The following is an 18,592-nucleotide window of genomic DNA, read 5'->3' on the forward strand; positions in this document are numbered from 1 at the left end:
CTCTGTATCTAACCCTGTTATTTTTTTATATAGTATCGAGGAGGTTTTTCTCTGTATCTAACCCTGTTTTTTTTTAAAAATAGTGTAGAGGAGGATATACTCTGTATCTAACCCTGTTTTTTTTATAGAGTGTAGAGGAGGTTTTGCTCTGTATCTAACCCTGTTTTTTTTAATATAGTGCAGAGGAGGTTTTGCTCTGTATCTAACCCTGTTTTTTTTTATATAGTATCGAGGAGGTTTTACTCTGTATCTAACCCTGTTATTTTTTTATATAGTGTAGAGGAGGTTTTACTCTGTATCTAACCCTGATTTTTTTTATATAGTGTAGAGGAGGTTTTACTCTGTATCTAACCGTTTTATTTTATATAGTGTAGAGGAGGTTTTACTCTGTATCTGCCCCTGTTTTTTTTACAGAGTGTAGAGGAGGTTTTACTCTGTATCTAACCCTGTTTTTTTTATATAGTGTAGAGGAGGTTTGACTCTGTATCTAACCCTGTTTTTTTTATATAGTGTAGAGGAGGTTTTGCTCTGTATCTCACCCTGTTTTTTTTTATATAGTGTAGAGGAGGTTTTACTCTGTATCTAACCCTGTTTTTTTTATATAGTGTAGAGGAGGTTTTGCTCTGTATCTCACCCTGTTTTTTTTAATATAGCGTAGAGGAGGTTTTGCTCCGTATCTAACCCTGTTTTTTTTTATATAGTATCGAGGAGGTTTTACTCTGTATCTAACCCTGTTATTTTTTTATTTAGTGTAGAGGAGGTTTTACTCTGTATCTGCCCCTGTTTTTTTTACAGAGTGTAGAGGAGGTTTTACTCTGTATCTAACCCTGTTTTTGTTATATAGTGTAGAGGAGGTTTTACTCTGTATCTAACCCTGTTTTATTTTATATAGTGTAGAGGAGGTTTTACTCTGTATCTAACCCTGTTTTTTTTATATAGTGTAGAGGAGGTTTTGCTCTGTATCTCACCCTGTTTTTTTTAATATAGCGTAGAGGAGGTTTTGCTCCGTATCTAACCCTGTTTTTTTTTATATAGTATCGAGGAGGTTTTACTCTGTATCTAACCCTGTTATTTTTTTATATAGTGTAGAGGAGGTTTTACTCTGTATCTAACCCTGATTTTTTTTATATAGTGTAGAGGAGGTTTTACTCTGTATCTAACCGTTTTATTTTATATAGTGTAGAGGAGGTTTTACTCTGTATCTAACCTTGTTTTATTTTATGTAGTGTAGAGGAGGTTTTACTCTGTATCTAACCCTGTTTTATTTTATATAGTGTAGAGGAGGTATTACTCTGTATCTAACCCTGTTTTTTTTATATAGTGTAGAGGAGGTTTTGCTCTGTATCTCACCCTGTTTTTTTTAATATAGCGTAGAGGAGGTTTTGCTCCGTATCTAACCCTGTTATTTTTTTATATAGTGTAGAGGAGGTTTTACTCTGTATCTGCCCCTGTTTTTTTTACAGAGAGTAGAGGAGGTTTTACTCTGTATCTAACCCTGTTTTTTTTATATAGTGTAGAGGAGGTTTGACTCTGTATCTAACCCTGTTTTTTTTATATAGTGTGGAGGAGGTTTTGCTCTGTATCTCACCCTGTTTTTTTTTATATAGTGTAGAGGAGGTTTTACTCTGTATCTAACCCTGTTATTTTTTTATATAGTGCAGAGGAGGTTTTACTCTATATCTAACCATGTTTTTTTTTATATAGTGTGGAGGAGCTTTTACTCTGTATCTAACCCTGTTTTTTTTAATATAGTGTAGAGGAGGTTTTACTCTGTATCTAACCCTGTTTATTTTATATAGTGTCGAGGAGGTTTTACTCTGTATCTAACCCTGTTTTTTTTAATATAGTGTAGAGGAGGTTTTACTCTGTATCTAACCCTGTTTTTTTTTAATATAGTGTAGAGGAGGTTTTACTCTGTATCTAACCCTGTTTTTTTTTATATAGTGTAGAGGAGGTTTTACTCTGTATCTAACCGTTTTATTTTATGTAGTGTAGAGGAGGTTTTACTCTGTATCTAACCCTGTTTTTTTTAATATATTGTAGAGGAGGTTTTACTCTGTATCTAACCCTGTTTTTTTTTATATAGTGTAGAGGAGGTTTTACTCTGTATCTAACCCTGTTTTTTTTAGATAGTGTAGAGGAGGTTTTACTCTGTATCTAACCCTGTTTTTTTTATATAGTGTAGAGGAGGTTTTACTCTGTATCTAACCCTGTTATTTTTTTATATAGTATCGAGGAGGTTTTACTCTGTATCTAAGCCTGATTTTTTTATATAGTGTAGTGGAGGTTTTACTCTGTATCTAACCCTGTTATTTTTTTATATAGTATCGAGGAGGTTTTACTCTGTATCTAACCCTGTTTATTTTATATAGTGTAGAGGAGGTTTTACTCTGTATCTAACCCTGTTTTTTTTTATATAGTGTAGAGGAGGTTTTACTCTGTATCTAACCCTGTTTATTTTATATATAGTGTAGAGGAGGTTTTACTCTGTATCTAACCCTGTTTTTTTTATATAGTGTAGAGGAGGTTTTACTCTGTATCTAACCCTGTTTTTTTTTATATAGTGTAGAGGAGGTTTTACTCTGTATCTAACCCTGTTATTTTTTTATATAGTATCGAGGAGGTTTTACTCTGTATCTAACCCTGTTTTTTTTTTAAAATAGTGTAGAGGAGGATATACTCTGTATCTAACCCTGTTTTTTTTATAGAGTGTAGAGGAGGTTTTGCTCTGTATCTAACCCTGTTTTTTTTAATATAGTGCAGAGGAGGTTTTGCTCTGTATCTAACCCTGTTTTTTTTTATATAGTATCGAGGAGGTTTTACTCTGTATCTAACCCTGTTATTTTTTTATATAGTGTAGAGGAGGTTTTACTCTGTATCTAACCCTGATTTTTTTTATATAGTGTAGAGGAGGTTTTACTCTGTATCTAACCGTTTTATTTTATATAGTGTAGAGGAGGTTTTACTCTGTATCTAACCTTGTTTTATTTTATGTAGTGTAGAGGAGGTTTTACTCTGTATCTAACCCTGTTTTATTTTATATAGTGTAGAGGAGGTTTTACTCTGTATCTAACCCTGTTTTTTTTATATAGTGTAGAGGAGGTTTTGCTCTGTATCTCACCCTGTTTTTTTTAATATAGCGTAGAGGAGGTTTTGCTCCGTATCTAACCCTGTTTTTTTTTATATAGTATCGAGGAGGTTTTACTCTGTATCTAACCCTGTTATTTTTTTATATAGTGTAGAGGAGGTTTTACTCTGTATCTGCCCCTGTTTTTTTTACAGAGAGTAGAGGAGGTTTTACTCTGTATCTAACCCTGTTTTTTTTATATAGTGTAGAGGAGGTTTGACTCTGTATCTAACCCTGTTTTTTTTATATAGTGTAGAGGAGGTTTTGCTCTGTATCTCACCCTGTTTTTTTTTATATAGTGTAGAGGAGGTTTTACTCTGTATCTAACCCTGTTATTTTTTTATATAGTGCAGAGGAGGTTTTACTCTATATCTAACCATGTTTTTTTTTATATAGTGTGGAGGAGCTTTTACTCTGTATCTAACCCTGTTTTTTTTAATATAGTGTAGAGGAGGTTTTACTCTGTATCTAACCCTGTTTATTTTATATAGTGTCGAGGAGGTTTTACTCTGTATCTAACCCTGTTTTTTTTAATATAGTGTAGAGGAGGTTTTACTCTGTATCTAACCCTGTTTTTTTTTAATATAGTGTAGAGGAGGTTTTACTCTGTATCTAACCCTGTTTTTTTTTATATAGTGTAGAGGAGGTTTTACTCTGTATCTAACCGTTTTATTTTATGTCGTGTAGAGGAGGTTTTACTCTGTATCTAACCCTGTTTTTTTTAATATATTGTAGAGGAGGTTTTACTCTGTATCTAACCCTGTTTTTTTTTATATAGTGTAGAGGAGGTTTTACTCTGTATCTAACCCTGTTTTTTTTAGAAAGTGTAGAGGAGGTTTTACTCTGTATCTAACCCTGTTTCTTTTATATAGTGTAGAGGAGGTTTTACTCTGTATCTAACCCTGTTATTTTTTTATATAGTATCGAGGAGGTTTTACTCTGTATCTAAGCCTGATTTTTTTATATAGTGTAGTGGAGGTTTTACTCTGTATCTAACCCTGTTATTTTTTTATATAGTATCGAGGAGGTTTTACTCTGTATCTAACCCTGTTTATTTTATATAGTGTAGAGGAGGTTTTACTCTGTATCTAACCCTGTTTTTTTTTATATAGTGTAGAGGAGGTTTTACTCTGTATCTAACCCTGTTTATTTTATATATAGTGTAGAGGAGGTTTTACTCTGTATCTAACCCTGTTTTTTTTTATATAGTGTAGAGGAGGTTTTACTCTGTATCTAACCCTGTTTTTTTTTATATAGTGTAGAGGAGGTTTTACTCTGTATCTAACCCTGTTATTTTTTTATATAGTATCGAGGAGGTTTTACTCTGTATCTAACCCTGTTTTTTTTTAAAAATAGTGTAGAGGAGGATATACTCTGTATCTAACCCTGTTTTTTTTATAGAGTGTAGAGGAGGTTTTGCTCTGTATCTAACCCTGTTTTTTTTAATATAGTGCAGAGGAGGTTTTGCTCTGTATCTAACCCTGTTTTTTTTAATATAGTGTAGAGGAGGTTTTACTCTGTATCTGCCCCTGTTTTTTTTACAGAGTGTAGAGGAGGTTTTACTCTGTATCTAACCCTGTTTTTTTATATAGTGTAGAGGAGGTTTGACTCTGTATCTCACCCTGTTTTTTTTTATATAGTGTAGAGGAGGTTTTACTCTGTATCTAACCCTGTTTTTTTTATATAGTGTAGAGGAGGTTTTGCTCTGTATCTCACCCTGTTTTTTTTAATATAGCGTAGAGGAGGTTTTGCTCTGTATCTAACCCTGTTTTTTTTAATATAGTGTAGAGGAGGTTTTACTCTGTATCTAACCCTGTTTTTTTTTAATATAGTGTAGAGGAGGTTTTACTCTGTATCTAACCCTGTTTTTTTTTATATAGTGTAGAGGAGGTTTTACTCTGTATCTAACCGTTTTATTTTATGTAGTGTAGAGGAGGTTTTACTCTGTATCTAACCCTGTTTTTTTTAATATATTGTAGAGGAGGTTTTACTCTGTATCTAACCCTGTTTTTTTTTATATAGTGTAGAGGAGGTTTTACTCTGTATCTAACCCTGTTTTTTTTAGATAGTGTAGAGGAGGTTTTACTCTGTATCTAACCCTGTTTTTTTTATATAGTGTAGAGGAGGTTTTACTCTGTATCTAACCCTGTTATTTTTTTATATAGTATCGAGGAGGTTTTACTCTGTATCTAAGCCTGATTTTTTTATATAGTGTAGTGGAGGTTTTACTCTGTATCTAACCCTGTTATTTTTTTATATAGTATCGAGGAGGTTTTACTCTGTATCTAACCCTGTTTATTTTATATAGTGTAGAGGAGGTTTTACTCTGTATCTAACCCTGTTTTTTTTTATATAGTGTAGAGGAGGTTTTACTCTGTATCTAACCCTGTTTATTTTATATATAGTGTAGAGGAGGTTTTACTCTGTATCTAACCCTGTTTTTTTTATATAGTGTAGAGGAGGTTTTACTCTGTATCTAACCCTGTTTTTTTTTATATAGTGTAGAGGAGGTTTTACTCTGTATCTAACCCTGTTATTTTTTTATATAGTATCGAGGAGGTTTTACTCTGTATCTAACCCTGTTTTTTTTTTAAAATAGTGTAGAGGAGGATATACTCTGTATCTAACCCTGTTTTTTTTATAGAGTGTAGAGGAGGTTTTGCTCTGTATCTAACCCTGTTTTTTTTAATATAGTGCAGAGGAGGTTTTGCTCTGTATCTAACCCTGTTTTTTTTTATATAGTATCGAGGAGGTTTTACTCTGTATCTAACCCTGTTATTTTTTTATATAGTGTAGAGGAGGTTTTACTCTGTATCTAACCCTGATTTTTTTTATATAGTGTAGAGGAGGTTTTACTCTGTATCTAACCGTTTTATTTTATATAGTGTAGAGGAGGTTTTACTCTGTATCTAACCTTGTTTTATTTTATGTAGTGTAGAGGAGGTTTTACTCTGTATCTAACCCTGTTTTATTTTATATAGTGTAGAGGAGGTTTTACTCTGTATCTAACCCTGTTTTTTTTATATAGTGTAGAGGAGGTTTTGCTCTGTATCTCACCCTGTTTTTTTTAATATAGCGTAGAGGAGGTTTTGCTCCGTATCTAACCCTGTTTTTTTTTATATAGTATCGAGGAGGTTTTACTCTGTATCTAACCCTGTTATTTTTTTATATAGTGTAGAGGAGGTTTTACTCTGTATCTGCCCCTGTTTTTTTTACAGAGAGTAGAGGAGGTTTTACTCTGTATCTAACCCTGTTTTTTTTATATAGTGTAGAGGAGGTTTGACTCTGTATCTAACCCTGTTTTTTTTATATAGTGTAGAGGAGGTTTTGCTCTGTATCTCACCCTGTTTTTTTTTATATAGTGTAGAGGAGGTTTTACTCTGTATCTAACCCTGTTATTTTTTTATATAGTGCAGAGGAGGTTTTACTCTATATCTAACCATGTTTTTTTTTATATAGTGTGGAGGAGCTTTTACTCTGTATCTAACCCTGTTTTTTTTAATATAGTGTAGAGGAGGTTTTACTCTGTATCTAACCCTGTTTATTTTATATAGTGTCGAGGAGGTTTTACTCTGTATCTAACCCTGTTTTTTTTAATATAGTGTAGAGGAGGTTTTACTCTGTATCTAACCCTGTTTTTTTTTAATATAGTGTAGAGGAGGTTTTACTCTGTATCTAACCCTGTTTTTTTTTATATAGTGTAGAGGAGGTTTTACTCTGTATCTAACCGTTTTATTTTATGTCGTGTAGAGGAGGTTTTACTCTGTATCTAACCCTGTTTTTTTTAATATATTGTAGAGGAGGTTTTACTCTGTATCTAACCCTGTTTTTTTTTATATAGTGTAGAGGAGGTTTTACTCTGTATCTAACCCTGTTTTTTTTAGAAAGTGTAGAGGAGGTTTTACTCTGTATCTAACCCTGTTTCTTTTATATAGTGTAGAGGAGGTTTTACTCTGTATCTAACCCTGTTGTTTTTTTATATAGTATCGAGGAGGTTTTACTCTGTATCTAAGCCTGATTTTTTTTATATAGTGTAGTGGAGGTTTTACTCTGTATCTAACCCTGTTATTTTTTTATATAGTATCGAGGAGGTTTTACTCTGTATCTAACCCTGTTTATTTTATATAGTGTAGAGGAGGTTTTACTCTGTATCTAACCCTGTTTTTTTTTATATAGTGTAGAGGAGGTTTTACTCTGTATCTAACCCTGTTTATTTTATATATAGTGTAGAGGAGGTTTTACTCTGTATCTAACCCTGTTTTTTTTTATATAGTGTAGAGGAGGTTTTACTCTGTATCTAACCCTGTTTTTTTTTATATAGTGTAGAGGAGGTTTTACTCTGTATCTAACCCTGTTATTTTTTTATATAGTATCGAGGAGGTTTTACTCTGTATCTAACCCTGTTTTTTTAAAAAAATAGTGTAGAGGAGGATATACTCTGTATCTAACCCTGTTTTTTTTATAGAGTGTAGAGGAGGTTTTGCTCTGTATCTAACCCTGTTTTTTTTAATATAGTGCAGAGGAGGTTTTGCTCTGTATCTAACCCTGTTTTTTTTAATATAGTGTAGAGGAGGTTTTACTCTGTATCTGCCCCTGTTTTTTTTACAGAGTGTAGAGGAGGTTTTACTCTGTATCTAACCCTGTTTTTTTATATAGTGTAGAGGAGGTTTGACTCTGTATCTCACCCTGTTTTTTTTTATATAGTGTAGAGGAGGTTTTACTCTGTATCTAACCCTGTTTTTTTTATATAGTGTAGAGGAGGTTTTGCTCTGTATCTCACCCTGTTTTTTTTAATATAGCGTAGAGGAGGTTTTGCTCCGTATCTAACCCTGTTTTTTTTTATATAGTATCGAGGAGGTTTTACTCTGTATCTAACCCTGTTATTTTTTTATATAGTGTAGAGGAGGTTTTACTCTGTATCTAACCCTGATTTTTTTTATATAGTGTAGAGGAGGTTTTACTCTGTATCTAACCGTTTTATTTTATATAGTGTAGAGGAGGTTTTACTCTGTATCTAACCTTGTTTTATTTTATGTAGTGTAGAGGAGGTTTTACTCTGTATCTAACCCTGTTTTATTTTATATAGTGTAGAGGAGGTATTACTCTGTATCTAACCCTGTTTTTTTTATATAGTGTAGAGGAGGTTTTGCTCTGTATCTCACCCTGTTTTTTTTAATATAGCGTAGAGGAGGTTTTGCTCCGTATCTAACCCTGTTATTTTTTTATATAGTGTAGAGGAGGTTTTACTCTGTATCTGCCCCTGTTTTTTTTACAGAGAGTAGAGGAGGTTTTACTCTGTATCTAACCCTGTTTTTTTTATATAGTGTAGAGGAGGTTTGACTCTGTATCTAACCCTGTTTTTTTTATATAGTGTGGAGGAGGTTTTGCTCTGTATCTCACCCTGTTTTTTTTTATATAGTGTAGAGGAGGTTTTACTCTGTATCTAACCCTGTTATTTTTTTATATAGTGCAGAGGAGGTTTTACTCTGTATCTAACCCTGTTATTTTTTTATATAGTGTAGAGGAGGTTTTACTCTATATCTAACCATGTTTTTTTTTATATAGTGTGGAGGAGCTTTTACTCTGTATCTAACCCTGTTTTTTTTAATATAGTGTAGAGGAGGTTTTACTCTGTATCTAACCCTGTTTATTTTATATAGTGTCGAGGAGGTTTTACTCTGTATCTAACCCTGTTTTTTTTAATATAGTGTAGAGGAGGTTTTACTCTGTATCTAACCCTGTTTTGTTTTATATAGTGTAGAGGAGGTTTTACTCTGTATCTAACCCTGATTTTTTTATATAGTGTAGAAGAGGTTTTACTCTGTATCTAACCCTGTTTTTTTTTAATATAGTGTAGAGGAGGTTTTACTCTGTATCTAACCCTGTTTTTTTTTATATAGTGTAGAGGAGGTTTTACTCTGTATCTAACCGTTTTATTTTATGTAGTGTAGAGGAGGTTTTACTCTGTATCTAACCCTGTTTTTTTTAATATATTGTAGAGGAGGTTTTACTCTGTATCTAACCCTGTTTTTTTTTATATAGTGTAGAGGAGGTTTTACTCTGTATCTAACCCTGTTTTTTTTAGATAGTGTAGAGGAGGTTTTACTCTGTATCTAACCCTGTTTTTTTTATATAGTGTAGAGGAGGTTTTACTCTGTATCTAACCCTGTTATTTTTTTATATAGTATCGAGGAGGTTTTACTCTGTATCTAAGCCTGATTTTTTTATATAGTGTAGTGGAGGTTTTACTCTGTATCTAACCCTGTTATTTTTTTATATAGTATCGAGGAGGTTTTACTCTGTATCTAACCCTGTTTATTTTATATAGTGTAGAGGAGGTTTTACTCTGTATCTAACCCTGTTTTTTTTTATATAGTGTAGAGGAGGTTTTACTCTGTATCTAACCCTGTTTATTTTATATATAGTGTAGAGGAGGTTTTACTCTGTATCTAACCCTGTTTTTTTTATATAGTGTAGAGGAGGTTTTACTCTGTATCTAACCCTGTTTTTTTTTATATAGTGTAGAGGAGGTTTTACTCTGTATCTAACCCTGTTATTTTTTTATATAGTATCGAGGAGGTTTTACTCTGTATCTAACCCTGTTTTTTTTTTTAAAATAGTGTAGAGGAGGATATACTCTGTATCTAACCCTGTTTTTTTTATAGAGTGTAGAGGAGGTTTTGCTCTGTATCTAACCCTGTTTTTTTTAATATAGTGCAGAGGAGGTTTTGCTCTGTATCTAACCCTGTTTTTTTTTATATAGTATCGAGGAGGTTTTACTCTGTATCTAACCCTGTTATTTTTTTATATAGTGTAGAGGAGGTTTTACTCTGTATCTAACCCTGATTTTTTTTATATAGTGTAGAGGAGGTTTTACTCTGTATCTAACCGTTTTATTTTATATAGTGTAGAGGAGGTTTTACTCTGTATCTAACCTTGTTTTATTTTATGTAGTGTAGAGGAGGTTTTACTCTGTATCTAACCCTGTTTTATTTTATATAGTGTAGAGGAGGTTTTACTCTGTATCTAACCCTGTTTTTTTTATATAGTGTAGAGGAGGTTTTGCTCTGTATCTCACCCTGTTTTTTTTAATATAGCGTAGAGGAGGTTTTGCTCCGTATCTAACCCTGTTTTTTTTTATATAGTATCGAGGAGGTTTTACTCTGTATCTAACCCTGTTATTTTTTTATATAGTGTAGAGGAGGTTTTACTCTGTATCTGCCCCTGTTTTTTTTACAGAGAGTAGAGGAGGTTTTACTCTGTATCTAACCCTGTTTTTTTTATATAGTGTAGAGGAGGTTTTACTCTGTATCTAACCCTGTTTTTTTTTAATATAGTGTAGAGGAGGTTTTACTCTGTATCTAACCCTGTTTTTTTTTATATAGTGTAGAGGAGGTTTTACTCTGTATCTAACCGTTTTATTTTATGTCGTGTAGAGGAGGTTTTACTCTGTATCTAACCCTGTTTTTTTTAATATATTGTAGAGGAGGTTTTACTCTGTATCTAACCCTGTTTTTTTTATATAGTGTAGAGGAGGTTTTACTCTGTATCTCACCCTGTTTTTTTTTATATAGTGTAGAGGAGGTTTTACTCTGTATCTCACCCTGTTTTTTTTAATATAGTGTAGAGGAGGTTTTACTCTGTATCTGCCCCTGTTTTTTTTATATAGTGTCGAGGAGGTTTTACTCTGTATCTAACCCTGTTTTTTTTATATAGTGTAGAGGAGGTTTTACTCTGTATCTAACCCTGTTATTTTTTTATATAGTATCGAGGAGGTTTTACTCTGTATCTAACCCTGTTTATTTTATATAGTGTAGAGGAGGTTTTACTCTGTATCTAACCCTGTTTTTTTTTATATAGTGTAGAGGAGGTTTTACTCTGTATCTAACCCTGTTTTTTTTTATATAGTGTAGAGGAGGTTTTACTCTGTATCTAACCCTGTTTATTTTATATATAGTGTAGAGGAGGTTTTACTCTGTATCTAACCCTGTTTTTTTTATATAGTGTAGAGGAGGTTTTACTCTGTATCTTACCCTGTTTTTTTTATATAGTGTAGAGGAGGTTTGACTCTGTATCTAACCCTGTTTTTTTTATATAGTGTAGAGGAGGTTTTGCTCTGTATCTCACCCTGTTTTTTTTTATATAGTGTAGAGGAGGTTTTACTCTGTATCTAACCCTGTTTTTTTTATATAGTGTAGAGGAGGTTTTGCTCTGTATCTCACCCTGTTTTTTTTAATATAGCGTAGAGGAGGTTTTGCTCCGTATCTAACCCTGTTTTTTTTTATATAGTATCGAGGAGGTTTTACTCTGTATCTAACCCTGTTATTTTTTTATATAGTGTAGAGGAGGTTTTACTCTGTATCTAACCCTGATTTTTTTTATATAGTGTAGAGGAGGTTTTACTCTGTATCTAACCGTTTTATTTTATATAGTGTAGAGGAGGTTTTACTCTGTATCTAACCTTGTTTTATTTTATGTAGTGTAGAGGAGGTTTTACTCTGTATCTAACCCTGTTTTATTTTATATAGTGTAGAGGAGGTTTTACTCTGTATCTAACCCTGTTTTTTTTATATCGTGTAGAGGAGGTTTTGCTCTGTATCTCACCCTGTTTTTTTTAATATAGCTTAGAGGAGGTTTTGCTCCGTATCTAACCCTGTTTTTTTTTATATAGCATCGAGGAGGTTTTACTCTGTATCTAACCCTGTTATTTTTTTATATAGTGTAGAGGAGGTTTTACTCTGTATCTAACCCTGTTTTATTTTATATAGTATCGAGGAGGTTTTACTCTGTATCTAAGCCTGATTTTTTTACATAGTGCAGAGGAGGTTTTACTCTGTATCTAACCCTGTTATTTTTTTATATAGTATCGAGGAGGTTTTACTCTGTATCTAACCCTGTTTATTTTATATACTGTAGAGGAGGTTTTACTCTGTATCTAACCCTGTTTTTTTTTATATAGTGTAGAGGAGGTTTTACTCTGTATCTAACCCTGTTATTTTTTTATATAGTGCAGAGGAGGTTATACTCTATATCTAACCATTTTTTTTTTTATATAGTGTGGAGGAGCTTTTACTCTGTATCTAACCCTGTTTTTTTTAATATAGTGAGAGGAGGTTTTACTCTGTATCTAACCCTGTTTATTTTATATAGTGTCGAGGAGGTTTTACTCTGTATCTAACCCTGTTTTTTTTATATAGTGTAGAGGAGGTTTGACTCTGTATCTAACCCTGTTTTTTTTATATAGTGTAGAGGAGGTTTTGCTCTGTATCTCACCCTGTTTTTTTTTATATAGTGTAGAGGAGGTTTTACTCTGTATCTAACCCTGTTATTTTTTTATATAGTGCAGAGGAGGTTTTACTCTATATCTAACCATGTTTTTTTTTATATAGTGTGGAGGAGCTTTTACTCTGTATCTAACCCTGTTTTTTTTAATATAGTGTAGAGGAGGTTTTACTCTGTATCTAACCCTGTTTATTTTATATAGTGTCGAGGAGGTTTTACTCTGTATCTAACCCTGTTTTTTTTTATATAGTGTAGAGGAGGTTTTACTCTATATCTAACCATGTTTTTTTTTATATAGTGTGGAGGAGCTTTTACTCTGTATCTAACCCTGTTTTTTTTTATATAGTGTAGAGGAGGTTTTACTCTGTATCTAACCCTGTTTTTTTTAATATAGTGTAGAGGAGGTTTTACTCTGTATCTAACCCTGTTTTTTTTTAATATAGTGTAGAGGAGGTTTTACTCTGTATCTAACCCTGTTTTTTTTTATATAGTGTAGAGGAGGTTTTACTCTGTATCTAACCGTTTTATTTTATGTAGTGTAGAGGAGGTTTTACTCTGTATCTAACCCTGTTTTTTTTAATATATTGTAGAGGAGGTTTTACTCTGTATCTAACCCTGTTTTTTTTTATATAGTGTAGAGGAGGTTTTACTCTGTATCTAACCCTGTTTTTTTTAGATAGTGTAGAGGAGGTTTTACTCTGTATCTAACCCTTTTTTTTTTATATAGTGTAGAGGAGGTTTTACTCTGTATCTAACCCTGTTATTTTTTTATATAGTATCGAGGAGGTTTTACTCTGTATCTAAGCCTGATTTTTTTATATAGTGTAGTGGAGGTTTTACTCTGTATCTAACCCTGTTATTTTTTAAAATAGTATCGAGGAGGTTTTACTCTGTATCTAACCCTGTTTATTTTATATAGTGTAGAGGAGGTTTTACTCTGTATCTAACCCTGTTTTTTTTTATATAGTGTAGAGGAGGTTTTACTCTGTATCTAACCCTGTTTATTTTATATATAGTGTAGAGGAGGTTTTACTCTGTATCTAACCCTGTTTTTTTTATATAGTGTAGAGGAGGTTTTACTCTGTATCTAACCCTGTTTTTTTTTATATAGTGTAGAGGAGGTTTTACTCTGTATCTAACCCTGTTATTTTTTTATATAGTATCGAGGAGGTTTTACTCTGTATCTAACCCTGTTTTTTTTTAAAAATAGTGTAGAGGAGGATATACTCTGTATCTAACCCTGTTTTTTTTATAGAGTGTAGAGGAGGTTTTGCTCTGTATCTAACCCTATTTTTTTTAATATAGTGCAGAGGAGGTTTTGCTCTGTATCTAACCCTGTTTTTTTTTATATAGTATCGAGGAGGTTTTACTCTGTATCTAACCCTGTTATTTTTTTATATAGTGTAGAGGAGGTTTTACTCTGGATCTAACCCTGATTTTTTTTATATAGTGTAGAGGAGGTTTTACTCTGTATCTAACCGTTTTATTTTATATAGTGTAGAGGAGGTTTTACTCTGTATCTAACCTTGTTTTATTTTATGTAGTGTAGAGGAGGTTTTACTCTGTATCTAACCCTGTTTTATTTTATATAGTGTAGAGGAGGTTTTACTCTGTATCTAACCCTGTTTTTTTTATATAGTGTAGAGGAGGTTTTGCTCTGTATCTCACCCTGTTTTTTTTAATATAGCGTAGAGGAGGTTTTGCTCCGTATCTAACCCTGTTTTTTTTTATATAGTATCGAGGAGGTTTTACTCTGTATCTAACCCTGTTATTTTTTTATATAGTGTAGAGGAGGTTTTACTCTGTATCTGCCCCTGTTTTTTTTACAGAGAGTAGAGGAGGTTTGACTCTGTATCTAACCCTGTTTTTTTTATATAGTGTAGAGGAGGTTTTGCTCTGTATCTCACCCTGTTTTTTTTTATATAGTGTAGAGGAGGTTTTACTCTGTATCTAACCCTGTTATTTTTTTATATAGTGCAGAGGAGGTTTTACTCTATATCTAACCATGTTTTTTTTTATATAGTGTGGAGGAGCTTTTACTCTGTATCTAACCCTGTTTTTTTTAATATAGTGTAGAGGAGGTTTTACTCTGTATCTAACCCTGTTTATTTTATATAGTGTCGAGGAGGTTTTACTCTGTATCTAACCCTGTTTTTTTTAATATAGTGTAGAGGAGGTTTTACTCTGTATCTAACCCTGTTTTTTTTTAATATAGTGTAGAGGAGGTTTTACTCTGTATCTAACCCTGTTTTTTTTAATATATTGTAGAGGAGGTTTTACTCTGTATCTAACCTTGTTTTATTTTATGTAGTGTAGAGGAGGTTTTACTCTGTATCTAACCCTGTTTTATTTTATATAGTGTAGAGGAGGTTTTACTCTGTATCTAACCCTGTTTTTTTTATATAGTGTAGAGGAGGTTTTGCTCTGTATCTCACCCTGTTTTTTTTAATATAGCGTAGAGGAGGTTTTGCTCCGTATCTAACCCTGTTTTTTTTTATATAGTATCGAGGAGGTTTTACTCTGTATCTAACCCTGTTATTTTTTTATATAGTGTAGAGGAGGTTTTACTCTGTATCTGCCCCTGTTTTTTTTACAGAGAGTAGAGGAGGTTTGACTCTGTATCTAACCCTGTTTTTTTTATATAGTGTAGAGGAGGTTTTGCTCTGTATCTCACCCTGTTTTTTTTTATATAGTGTAGAGGAGGTTTTACTCTGTATCTAACCCTGTTATTTTTTTATATAGTGCAGAGGAGGTTTTACTCTATATCTAACCATGTTTTTTTTTATATAGTGTGGAGGAGCTTTTACTCTGTATCTAACCCTGTTTTTTTTAATATAGTGTAGAGGAGGTTTTACTCTGTATCTAACCCTGTTTATTTTATATAGTGTCGAGGAGGTTTTACTCTGTATCTAACCCTGTTTTTTTTAATATAGTGTAGAGGAGGTTTTACTCTGTATCTAACCCTGTTTTTTTTTAATATAGTGTAGAGGAGGTTTTACTCTGTATCTAACCCTGTTTTTTTTTATATAGTGTAGAGGAGGTTTTACTCTGTATCTAACCGTTTTATTTTATGTCGTGTAGAGGAGGTTTTACTCTGTATCTAACCCTGTTTTTTTTAATATATTGTAGAGGAGGTTTTACTCTGTATCTAACCCTGTTTTTTTTTATATAGTGTAGAGGAGGTTTTACTCTGTATCTAACCCTGTTTTTTTTAGATAGTGTAGAGGAGGTTTTACTCTGTATCTAACCCTGTTTTTTTTATATAGTGTAGAGGAGGTTTTACTCTGTATCTAACCCTGTTATTTTTTTATATAGTATCGAGGAGGTTTTACTCTGTATCTAAGCCTGATTTTTTTATATAGTGTAGTGGAGGTTTTACTCTGTATCTAACCCTGTTATTTTTTTATATAGTAGCGAGGAGGTTTTACTCTGTATCTAACCCTGTTTATTTTATATCGTGTAGAGGAGGTTTTACTCTGTATCTAACCCTGTTTTTTTTTATATAGTGTAGAGGAGGTTTTACTCTGTATCTAACCCTGTTTATTTTATATATAGTGTAGAGGAGGTTTTACTCTGTATCTAACCCTGTTTTTTTTTATATAGTGTAGAGGAGGTTTTACTCTGTATCTAACCCTGTTTTTTTTTATATAGTGTAGAGGAGGTTTTACTCTGTATCTAACCCTGTTATTTTTTTATATAGTATCGAGGAGGTTTTACTCTGTATCTAACCCTGTTTTTTTTTTAAAATAGTGTAGAGGAGGATATACTCTGTATCTAACCCTGTTTTTTTTATAGAGTGTAGAGGAGGTTTTGCTCTGTATCTAACCCTGTTTTTTTTAATATAGTGCAGAGGAGGTTTTGCTCTGTATCTAACCCTGTTTTTTTTAATTTAGTGGAGAGGAGGTTTTACTCTGTATCTGCCCCTGTTTTTTTTACAGAGTGTAGAGGAGGTTTTACTCTGTATCTAACCCTGTTTTTTTATATAGTGTAGAGGAGGTTTGACTCTGTATCTAACCCTGTTTTTTTTATATAGTGTAGAGGAGGTTTTGCTCTGTATCTCACCCTGTTTTTTTTTATATAGTGTAGAGGAGGTTTTACTCTGTATCTAACCCTGTTTTTTTTATATAGTGTAGAGGAGGTTTTACTCTGTATCTGCCCCTGTTTTTTTTACAGAGTGTAGAGGAGGTTTTACTCTGTATCTAACCCTGTTTTTTTTATATAGTGTAGAGGAGGTTTGACTCTGTATCTAACCCTGTTTTTTTTATATAGTGTAGAGGAGGTTTTACTCTGTATCTCACCCTGTTTTTTTTTATATAGTGTAGAGGAGGTTTTGCTCTGTATCTCACCCTGTTTTTTTTTATATAGTGTAGAGGAGGTTTTGCTCTGTATCTCACCCTGTTTTTTTTTATATAGTGTAGAGGAGGTTTTACTCTGTATCTCACCCTGTTTTTTTTAATATAGTGTAGAGGAGGTTTTACTCTGTATCTGCCCCTGTTTTTTTTACAGAGTGTAGAGGAGGTTTTACTCTGTATCTAACCCTGTTTTTTTTATATAGTGTAGAGGAGGTTTGACTCTGTATCTAACCCTGTTTTTTTTATATAGTGTAGAGGAGGTTTTGCTCTGTATCTCACCCTGTTTTTTTTTATATAGTGTAGAGGAGGTTTTACTCTGTATCTAACCCTGTTTTTTTTATATAGTGTAGAGGAGGTTTTGCTCTGTATCTCACCCTGTTTTTTTTAATATAGCGTAGAGGAGGTTTTGCTCCGTATCTAACCCTGTTTTTTTTTATATAGTATCGAGGAGGTTTTACTCTGTATCTAACCCTGTTATTTTTTTATATAGTGTAGAGGAGGTTTTACTCTGTATCTAACCCTGATTTTTTTTATATAGTGTAGAGGAGGTTTTACTCTGTATCTAACCGTTTTATTTTATATAGTGTAGAGGAGGTTTTACTCTGTATCTAACCTTGTTTTATTTTATGTAGTGTAGAGGAGGTTTTACTCTGTATCTAACCCTGTTTTATTTTATATAGTGTAGAGGAGGTTTTACTCTGTATCTAACCCTGTTTTTTTTATATAGTGTAGAGGAGGTTTTGCTCTGTATCTCACCCTGTTTTTTTTAATATAGCGTAGAGGAGGTTTTACTCTGTATCTAACCCTGTTTTTTTTTATATAGTATCGAGGAGGTTTTACTCTGTATCTAACCCTGTTATTTTTTTATATAGTGTAGAGGAGGTTTTACTCTGTATCTGCCCCTGTTTTTTTTACAGAGTGTAGAGGAGGTTTTACTCTGTATCTAACCCTGTTTTTTTTATATAGTGTAGAGGAGGTTTGACTCTGTATCTAACCCTGTTTTTTTTATATAGTGTAGAGGAGGTTTTGCTCTGTATCTCACCCTGTTTTTTTTTATATAGTGTAGAGGAGGGTTTACTCTGTATCTAACCCTGTTTTTTTTATATAGTGTAGAGGAGGTTTTGCTCTGTATCTCACCCTGTTTTTTTTAATATAGCGTAGAGGAGGTTTTGCTCCGTATCTAACCCAGTTTTTTTTTATATAGTATCGAGGAGGTTTTACTCTGTATCTAACCCTGTTATTTTTTTATATAGTGTAGAGGAGGTTTTACTCTGTATCTAACCCTGATTTTTTTTATATAGTGTAGAGGAGGTTTTACTCTGTATCTAACCGTTTTATTTTATATAGTGTAGAGGAGGTTTTACTCTGTATCTAACCTTGTTTTATTTTATGTAGTGTAGAGGAGGTTTTACTCTGTATCTAACCCTGTTTTATTTTATGTAGTGTAGAGGAGGTTTTACTCTGTATCTAACCCTGTTTTTTTTATATAGTGCAGAGGAGGTTTTACTCTGTATCTAACCCTGTTTTATTTTATATAGTATCGAGGAGGTTTTACTCTGTATCTAAGCCTGATTTTTTTATATAGTGCAGAGGAGGTTTTACTCTGTATCTAACCCTGTTATTTTTTTATATAGTATCGAGGAGGTTTTACTCTGTATCTAACCCTGTTTATTTTATATACTGTAGAGGAGGTTTTACTCTGTATCTAACCCTGTTTTTTTTTATATAGTGTAGAGGAGGTTTTACTCTGTATCTAACCCTGTTTTTTTTTATATAGTGCAGAGGAGGTTATACTCTATATCTAACCATGTTTTTTTTTATATAGTGTGGA

General features: G+C 32.6%; 1 protein-coding gene across 2 annotated transcripts in view; it reads right to left on the reverse strand.

Annotated features, from left to right (window-relative positions):
- Positions 1-18,592, reverse strand: part of LOC137348905 (protein mono-ADP-ribosyltransferase PARP14-like) — a 151,620-nt gene that overhangs the window by 44,475 nt on the left and 88,553 nt on the right. The window lies entirely within an intron of this gene.

This window comes from Heterodontus francisci, chromosome 34, assembly GCF_036365525.1.
Source record: "Heterodontus francisci isolate sHetFra1 chromosome 34, sHetFra1.hap1, whole genome shotgun sequence".
NCBI lineage: Eukaryota > Metazoa > Chordata > Chondrichthyes > Heterodontiformes > Heterodontidae > Heterodontus > Heterodontus francisci.